This window comes from Balaenoptera musculus, chromosome 3 (genome assembly GCF_009873245.2).
Source record: "Balaenoptera musculus isolate JJ_BM4_2016_0621 chromosome 3, mBalMus1.pri.v3, whole genome shotgun sequence".
Taxonomy (NCBI): Eukaryota; Metazoa; Chordata; class Mammalia; order Artiodactyla; family Balaenopteridae; genus Balaenoptera; species Balaenoptera musculus.
The window spans coordinates 24,210,497-24,220,784 of record NC_045787.1 but is presented as its reverse complement, the minus strand read 5'-3'; the positions used below and the strand labels follow the sequence as shown (position 1 = coordinate 24,220,784).

Genomic DNA, 10,288 nt, shown 5'->3' with positions numbered 1-10,288 from the left:
CATATTTTCATGGGCTATTGATTTATAAGAACTAATTTTATATTGAGGTTATTAGCACTGTATCTACTCTAATGTTACCAATATTTTTCTTAGTTTGTATTTTGTCATTAAATTTAATTTTTTTAATTCATAAGTTTAAAAATATATATTAAAATATATTCTTATTTTTCTTTCTGAGATATATATATACACATATAAATATATATATATATAATTAGTATTTAGAAATGCCTTTCCCAGACTAATTTGAGACTTAATTGTGCCTTCCTCCACTACTGCTACAGTTGGACTCATTCTCTTTGACATTTTGATTGTTATAAATTTTGAAGAATGTATTGGTAAAGAAGAAAGGAGAAGGTGAATTTCAACAAGTTGCATTAAGGCCTAGGTAGAATTGATGAGGCTTGAGGGAATGCAGAAAGTTTAATAGCTGGGATCATGGGGAACTTGAAGAAATGTGATTGACGTCTAGGGTGGATAAATAAATATTGGACAATATGAGGAACTTGTCATCTGAAAAAGAGGAAATTACCTTTGTCAGAGAAAAAAGCACTTTTAAATTGGAATGATCACATCACGTGACATCTTTTCAGCGAAATAGAGATACAAGAATTTTCTGAAAGCAAAGATTTGGAGTGGAGGAAAAGTGAAGTTGCACTGGACTTTCAGGTTAAGTTCAAAGGCAAGTACTTCCATAGTGCTGCAGAAATTCTTAGCAGTGAAAGAAATATGACAGGAAGCAGGAAAAAAACAAACAAACACAAAGAAAGTACAACAGTAATCTTTAATATTATTTAATGTTGTAGTTGTTTTTATAGATTGGATAAGGACTTGATGAGAGCTATGAATCCTCCCCTCAGATAAATGCATGTTTACACTATTTTGCAAACAATTTTAGAAAGTGAGATGACTTTCTTACACTGAGATAAGGACCTTTACTTTAGGGGACATGTAAGACTTCCTCCCTAAATCTGTAGCCAGCCTGAGGGAGCCTTATATCTAGATGGAAAAATGGAATCTTCAGAAACACAATAATGTCATATTGCAGCATATGGGTTTTAATTATAAAGAATAAAGTGAGAATAAATGGAAAGGCATAGAGACATGTTCAATTTCTTTGGTTATTACTTTGTTTCTTTTTTCTACTCCTCAGGCTGCTCTTTGGGTGGGTATCTCCTCTCTTCCTTTATATCTATACTTCTAATGGATGTGGGTATATTCCTTGATTGGCAGTTGCCTTCACCCTTGAAGGCTAAGCATGAACCTATGAACCTATGAAAATGAGAGATAAAATCATTTATCAGAGTGGCTTCTACTAAAGTACTTAAGCTGAAAGTCCAAAAATAGGTTGTTCAGTTTTCTACATGATCCCATCCATATTCTGATGACGAGAGTGTAAGCAGGCATACTGCAACCAATAAAGGAGTATATTTGGCTCATGTATACTTCAAACCTAGCAAAGACTGCATTGAGAATTGGTAAAGAACATGACTCATAATGGGAACTCCATTCGTGATAAATCCCTTGTCTTCATAAAGGATTCAAAGGAAATTAACTCACCATACTATTTACTGAAAATGTTTGTCTGTTGTCTAAGGCTGTGTCTATCCAACTGAAAATGAGCAGAGTACATTATTTTCTGCTGTTCTAATGCCAATATTAATGTCAGTGTGGATTTCTTCATGGTCGATTTGATAATTTCTTCGGAGATGGGCCATTCTTATAAAATAATAACAGGCAACTGGAATCAATTGCACTGTATTGACAAGGTTTATTGTTTTCTCTGAAATCATTTGAAAAGACATGCATGTGAATTTCACTCAGAAGAAAACTTTGGTTACAAAAGTCCTTATGCTCTATGTCTCCCCCCAGAAACATTTAGACCTTTAGAAACATATTTTATGTATAATGTGAATAGGGTACTAAATATATAGGAGAGACTCAGGTAAAAATGGAAAGATTTGAAATCATAAAAGTAACAAAATAAACCCCAAGCATGTGAAATGATAATCTCAAATAAGTTATAACGGAGATAATTTGGAGTATTTAGGCACTCTCTTGTCTCTAGACATTTAATGCTGAATTGTGGTGAACACTGCACTTCAATAGAAATTAAAACAGCCTGATGAGATTCCATCAAAGATGGAGATGCAGGTAAAATTAGTTATCTCCAGGCTTTATGCACAGATGAATATGGCAATAGAAAAAAAAAGCTAGTACCGAAAAACTGAAGTCAAGGCTGAGGCTTGCTGTGCATCTGTAGAAGTGATATATGTACTGATGCAATACCATATGAAGATGGATTAATCTTTACCAAAACAATTTAGTATTTTAATTATGTTCAATTTATAATTGAGAATACATATTCTTTAAAAAAATCAGTTGTAATCTCCTCTCCTCCCCCAGAGACTGATTCATCCAGGGTTCTCTACATAACAATGTAGACATAATAATTTAATCATAAAGTAATTTACAAAATCTCTTTTAAATTCTTGAGGACTTCAAAGAGCTAATAACAATAAAATTATAGAACAAGAGAATATAGGGATTACAGCAATGACACAAACATAGCAAAATAAAGACATACAGTCCATGAAGATCTCTACATTATTTTCTTTACTTTTAAGTTTTGATGAAACTAAACACTAACTCATTAGCTTAATCAGCAGTCATGTTGCTATAGGGGCTGAAGGATGCTAGGTCAGGCCTGATATTGGGAGATGGGGGACTCCTCTGATGGGCAACTTTGGCTTGAAGATTCACCAACAGCCTTGCCAAGCTTTCTTAAAACTGCCACATTCTCTACTACTCTTGCACCTGACATTCCTTTCTTTTCTTTCCCCTCACAAGAGTCAGCCCTGCATACTGTCAGTTCTCCCACCCTCCTCCAGCTCCATCCCTAGTTTCCTTCACAGATGTTTTCCCTAAAAAAATTTTGCACATCTAATTCTGTCTAGGTGTCATCTGCTTCTCACAGTACCCAGATAACACAAGTGGTATCAGGAGTTATCCAAGAAAACAAGATAGGTATTTAGGACTGGCTTACTCATCACCTTGTGGGTGAAGAGGAAGGATATTGTCCTGTTTGGTAGGTGGGGCAATGATACTCCCTTGTACAAAGCAATGTTAACTGCTAAGGATTTCACTGCTGGTGGCAGGAAAATGTCTCTGTGGAGAACAATGCTGTGATAGGGGATGAGGATTCAGGCATTTGAAAGTTTTTTGTTAACAATGCCTTTAAAGAGAGTGAACTTGGCTAGTTCCTTCTAAGTTGTATTTATGCCCTGCAGAGGGATAATAGTAAGAGACTAAGGGCTGTTAACAAGCTTTGGTATCTTACAAAGAGGCCCTTATTTCCTGTAGTGAAAACAGAGAGCTATTCAACAGGCTGAAGATCTAATAGAGTTGCAGGGCTTCAGAGACATTTGAATGATCACCCAGTGTTCTGCTTTGTTATGCCAAAGCCAGGGTGCTGGCTGGGAAAACCTGGGGCCCTGAGACATAGGATGGGGATATCTTGATACTAGTTCTGCATTTGTCCATGAACCTTCTGGGCTTCAGAGGTGGACTACCTTCCTGAGAAAGAGCTATCACTCTTACTGAAGGCCTTGTGGCCCGCATGGCACTGCTCTCCCCCACCAGCAGCAGCTGCTTGAGCAAGTAGCAGCTGGTAGTTGGCACTGTGCTCTGTCTGCTGGCTCCTCTGGTTCTGGTTAAGCAGCTGATGAGCTCAGCTGAGCAGGACATGAACTGCATGTGTCAGCTGCACAGCTGTGGAGGTGATGATGCCCTCATGGTGCTGCTTGGTGGCCTTGTCTACTGGTCACCATCCTGGTGCTGGATGGCCTGGCCACTTCCTCTGCTTGGCCACTGGCTGCCATGTTGTCAGTAAGCATTGCTCTGGTTGCCTCAGGCTCGCTCTTGCTGCTGGGTTTGCTGCTGTATCAAGTGGGTGTGATTGGACACTGCCTACCCTTCTGTGTGGCTGCCCGCCCACCCCCTGCTGCCCAAGGTGACCACCGCAGTGGCAGTGGAAGCATCTTTAGCATCTCACGATGGTTGTCTGCTGGCCAGTGTCATGCGACCACATCCAGCCTCATATGACCTAGCCAGAGCCCTTCTTTCCATCACTTGCCTCAACATCCTGAGTGTTTTGTGTGTGTGTGTGTGTGTGTGTGTGTGTGTGAAGAAGATGGTGAGCGTATTTGAGTAGGTGCATATCCCAGGACTGTATAGCCCTCTGGTGGGATTGCATGATGTGTGATTCAGAGCCTATGGGTACCTACACATTCACACCACAGAAAGGTGAATGTCTCCTTGGAACCCCAGTTTTTGTCCATGGAACTGTGAGAGTCTGCCTGTCTGCTGCACATGGAGTCTCTAGGCCAAGAAGTATCTGGGATCCCTGAAATGTCTTGACTCCTATTACCAACACCAGTCAAATCCAACTCTGCCTTGTAACACCCATCAGGAATTTCCACAGGAGTGACTATCTGTCCACACCAGAGACTGCACCAAGGACCCTTCACTGAGAAGAGTAACTGGTGGCTAAGTGGAAAGAACATGGGCTCTGGAATGTGACAGGTCAGGATTAGAATCTTTCCTCTAACACTTACCAGCTGGGGAACTCGGACAAGTGACTAACCTTTCTGAGCCTCAGTTTCTTGAGGGTTGTGGTCATGGTCCTGGTTGTGGTAATTAATTGTGAGGATTGAATGGCATCATGCATGGAAGGATTGGACACGTGGTAGATGTGCAATAAGAATAGTGGCTGTTGAAAAAAAAAACAAGATAAACAAATGAAAAACTCTCCTCCCGAGGAGACAGGTGATCCCCTTCTCCATTTCTTGCTGCAGGCTGATACCTGGTAAGGCCCAGGATTACCATATTGGGCCTCAAAAAGAAGGAGAGAGACTATATACAATGAATGAGCTGAAAGAAATAGCTAATAAGTACTTGAGCCAGGAGAATTCCCCTGTGATGGGAATTTGAAGATGCTTCATTAAAGAGGCCAGAATGTAAGACTATGTGAGCAAGTATTCTTGATGTGGGACAGTTAACTGACTTTCCTGGGACAAGGCATATCTTAGCCCGGACCCTAGGAGACGAAGTAAACTCACTGCTGCAGTGGCTCTTAGAGACCTAAGAAAAATGATGGCCAACATTAAATGAAGTAGAAACATCTGAGTTATGGTATCTAACGTTAAAGGCAGGAATAAAGAGGCTGAGGGAAGCAGGCATACTGGAGTGGATATATTATCTGAGGCCAGAAGATCTGGCAGATGAATGTGTTCCACAGAGGGAGCCAGAGGTCACATTATTCTCCAAGGCCATCATCAAGATGCTGGTGACAGGGACACTAGTATCAGATATTCTGTAGAGCCTCCTTTGCAAGCCAGAGCTGATGGTAGGAAAAGCAGATACAGTCTTTATTTATTTTTTTTAAACATCTTTATTGGAGTATAATTGCTTTACAATGTTGTGTTAGTTTCTGCTTTATAACAAAGTGAATCAGCTATACATATACATATATCCCCATACCCCCTCCCTCTTGCGTCTCTCTCCCACCCTCCCTACCCCACCCCTCTAGGTGGTTTCAAAGCACCGAGCTGATCTCCCTGTGTTAATGTGGCTGAAAAGCAGCTACAGTCTTTAGAAACCAGGTAGCAAAGTTAGGCACCAGATGCCAGGAGGCCGCAATTACTCTAAAGATCAGCAAGGTCAAAGGGGCAGCCGGATGAGCTTGACTCACAGGGAGCGGTTAAAGATGTTTAATGGAACATGGCGTCCCTGGGAGCAAGAGTGCTGTTCAATAACTATAACCAAAAAAAAAAGGAAACAAAAGAGGAGCAGGAGGCTGAGGATTAAGGACAATCTCCTCAGTAAAAAGTAAAAATCTCTTGCTCAGTTCCCAAGCGTGAGCCAATTTTCAGATATTGAACCCATAACATCCAAACAGTGGGCGCACCTCACAATGAAAGAAGTGAGGTAAAGCCAGATGACCTTGGGAGCCACTGGTTATATCACATAGTGTACCGGCCAGCCCCACAGAACTCTGGAACAGCCTCTAGAAATCCAGACAAAGTGTCAGTTCTGAATTTATAGGGAGCCATTCTCAGGATGTAGTGTATTCATTAAATCAGAGACCTCTCTGTGATGCTGTGTCCCCAAGGGAAAGAATATAGGGAACTGGGAACCATAGAATAGAAGCAGGATTATCCTCATGGACCATCACTTTCAATGACCAGCTGAGGGATTTTGTTCCTCTATACGCAGTGCTCTGGGTTTTGCAGAGTTGGAGGTCCTGGTGAGTAAAAGGGACATACTTTTGCCAAGGGACACATAAGAGGTTCCATTGAAGTGCATGTTACAGCTGCTGTCTGGGTATTTTGGATTCCTTGTGCCCAGAGACCACCAGGATAGAAGCGAAGTCATCATACTGGTAGAGGCAATTGACCTTGATAGCAAGAGGCCACAGGGCTACTTTTCATACAGTAGGAGTGGGGAGGAATATATGCAGCGCCCAGTTGGTTCAGGTGGGCACCTCCTAGTACTCACTTGCCCCATTGTAACTGTGAATGGATATGTGCAGCAACCGCCATCTGAGGGTCTGATTAACCGAGGATACAGACCTCTCAGGAAAGAAGGTTTGGGTCACACTAGTACTGAGGTGTGCCACCAACAGCGCGCTGAGGTGATCACTGAGTGTGAAGGGAATTCTGAATGGATAACAGAGGAGGGATAGTTTGAATATCATTTATGGTCTCGAGATTGACTGCATCAACACTACCTCTTCTGAGTTTCTTGTCAGGTAGAGAGTCCCATGGGAACCATGGATAAGCTGCTCCCCAGCCAGTGAGGAAAGTAGATATATGTGATGCAATAGGTGGCCTGTGGCAGGCGTCAAATTGTGTTTCTCAGAGTTCCAACTGAGGGGAGCATAGTTCAGCAGTGGCTCCAAGCACTGTGCTCTGAAACCCATCACCACTATCACACCAAGGCTGCCTTCTCAATCACTGTTCCCAGCCAATGCTGACAGCAACGCTGAGAGCAGCAGGCTAGGTCATTACTGGAGATGCAGAACTCCTCTAATGGGCCACTTTGGCTCAGTCCTTCCCATTGGCCTTTGACCTTGCCAGATTTCTTAGATCTACCTTCTTCCAGTCAACATTTATTCCCTTTGTCCTCTCAAGAGTCAGATAAACATCTTGGTCTGAGGGAAGACTCTCCTGGTTCCTTTCTAATTTTCTCACAGACATCTCCCTTAACAAATCTCATGCCCATCTGATCTTGTCTTGGCATCTGCTTCTCAGAGAACCTTCAGTACACATTGGTGTTGAAACATAGGTCAGTTTGTGGCGTTTAAGTAAACTGTATCCTAAATCTAGACTGCTTCGTAATACTAATAAGGCCATGAGTATTTCTTGCTTCTTGTAAATACCGGTTGGCTTTTCTTCATTGAGTAATGATAAGCAGTGCACCTAATCCACCCAGCAACCTTTCAATTCTTTCTTCCTTAATATAAGACAGGAAGGATCAGCCAACAAGAGCATGTGAATATGTACAATTTCCCCGCAATTATTAAACAAGCAACTAAGAAACACATGCCTGTCTGACAACAGAATACTTCTAAGGCAGGATCTATATTGGAAAGTGAAGTAGAGACATGTATGAGTCAAAAAATAATGAAAGTCAAAACCTCCACTTGCTTCAACATTCTGATATGTCCACTTTGTTTAATCTTTTCATTGGCTTCAAATTCTAATAATTAAGAAAGCTCACAAGATGGTTTGCAGAAGGAGAATATTAGTGAAAGGATTATTGTGTCCTTCATCCATAAGTCAGTTAAACAGGAAGCACACATCTCACAATGCTAACTAATTTCTTGAACAAATAGATGCCTGTGATTGGATGGATTTATAAATTCATGTTTACATTACTAATATCATTATCAGCATAAATATTTTACGGCATCTATTATGGCAGCTTTCAGGTAGTTGATGCCTCCAGAAATATTTGTTGGTCTGAAATGAAAAATATCTTTGAGAAATGGTTTTAATTAAATACATGCCATAAAGGTAAAACTGACTCACCAGCTGGGGGTGACAAAGAAATAAGTAGAGCAAGGTGTCATCAAATGGATCCTTCTGGTCCCATTAGTGGGAGAACCACACTGCAGCATAAGTGCCTTTGCCCGTGGTAATTATTGCTGACATCCAAATGGCCTAAATGAGCATCGTGTTAACACGATGTAGTTGATGATCTGGGCAAATGCCAACCCAACATGTATATTTCAGCATGCAACTCAGTCAGGGGCTCAACTGCATTCAATATGATTATGGTTTCCAGCTAGATAGGAGGCAAGTTTCTGGCCTTTGCGGGGTTTGATACCCTGAGAAAGTTTTCCAGTTTTATCCCATTTACCACTCCTCCCAAAGTGTACCTCATAGTGAAGGATATAGGAAGTTAGTTATAGGGAACTTCTGTTAAATATGGGAATAGATAAAGAATAAAAGGGAAATGATGGCATATGCCAAAATTAAGGGGACGAGGATCTTTTTATGAATGTGTTCTGAAGAATCCAAACAGTTTTGTGACATTTCAGAGAGGAAAAGTCACTTTTATACTGAAGTAATGTAGGGTCGTGCAAACCTTCATATCAGCTGATAAAGAAAAATATTACTTTCATAGGTTCACACAAGAAGTTCAAGTATTTCATCTCAGCTTCAATTTTTAAGCCATTTTCCTGCAAACTGGCAAATTTCTGCCTACAGCAAACTGATGAAAATTCATGGGTGTTTTCACTCCTCCACTTTAGGGAGGAATAGTAAAACTTTTGCCTTAGATCAAACTTTTGAATATTTGAGGGGAGAAAAAAAACCCACATCACTTCTCAAATGTGAATACCCAAAGTGAAATATGGCTGTTTCTTACATTTTTAGATGCCTGGAAGTTTTCCACAAACTTCTATAACAGTCACTCTGCAGGCTTCTGCTATAAATGTTTCAGGAACTATCTAGGGAAATATTCTATTGAGAGGGAAAGCAGGATTATCTAGCAGATAGAGCGTGGAATTTGGACTTGGACAACCATCTGAGACCTGCACCTGCCTCTTTCATTGCCTTATGGTGCAGCGTTGTATAAATGATTCAGGCTCCCTTTGCTTATATTTTTCCCTGTGGTAATAGAGGGAAATGGGCTAAGCATTAGCCCCTTCTCAACAATCAGAGAACACTGTAAAGGTAAATATGACACTGTCTGTAAAGTGCTATGACCTGTAATCCAGAAAAACAGTGCAAGAGGTGTGAGGCCACAGAGTTTGTGTAAACATTATAGAACCCTAGCGTGGAGAGCTGCGTAGCCTGGCTCCTCACTTCTGTATTTGATCAGGGGTCCTTATGACACATAATCAACAATAGGTATTGCCAATTGCTAATACCAACCACACACATCTTGCCTTCAGCATCTGGAACATGTTAATCTCCCTCTCACAAACTCAGTGAATCATAAGTCAATCAACTTGCATCTATTGATTGTCTAATATGCAAAATGCACTCTGCTGGGTATTAGACCTCTGGTGAAAGTCTCTTAGGACAATAATGATTTATAAAGCATAGTAGCTGTTCTCAAAACACTTGTAATCACAATCTAGTTATAAAGGAGGATTGCCTAAAGTATTAAAAATCATATAAGATACCCATAGATGACGATTAGAAATAATGATTCTAAAGAGTTTAAAGAGTAGAAGGAGGAAAGGTATGAGGATTCAGAGTGCCTCCAGTGCATATGATTTTAGTTTGTAATTAGGGAAAATGTACTCATAAATACAGAAGGAAAAATGTGTACATGCTCGGAAGTATAAAAAAATAAAATGAAAATGGTATCCTTGGAAGTTATCACGCTAAAAAAAGTGATGTGTTATTATCTATGGCTGCCATCATTTATTTCACTGTTCTCATTGAATTTAAGCAATCTTTGTTCTTTTCTACTGATTATTTCTCTTATATGCTAAGTTTGAGGAATTTTGATGTCTTGTTTGAAACCCAGTTCAGTTAGTCAATATGGATGTGTCTTATGAAATAAATTCAGGGTGAAAGGAGGATCATGTGCTACAAAGGGAAGAGAATTAGATGAGGCTCACAGTGATCTCACTCTGAACAATGAGCAGTCTCAACCTCTCAAGGCATCTGTTGATTCATTTGTAAAATAAGAGGGTTGGGCTAGATTTCACTGGCCAGTTCTAAAATTTTCTGGAGAAAAAAATGCTGCTTAGAAGTTCTATATCTTT

The 10,288-nt window shown here is 40.4% G+C and overlaps 1 pseudogene; it reads left to right on the top strand.

Moving 5' to 3' along the window:
* The first annotated feature begins 3,619 nt into the window (after positions 1-3,619).
* Positions 3,620-4,104, top strand: LOC118891763 (annotated as a pseudogene).
* Positions 4,105-10,288: the final 6,184 nt, after the last annotated feature.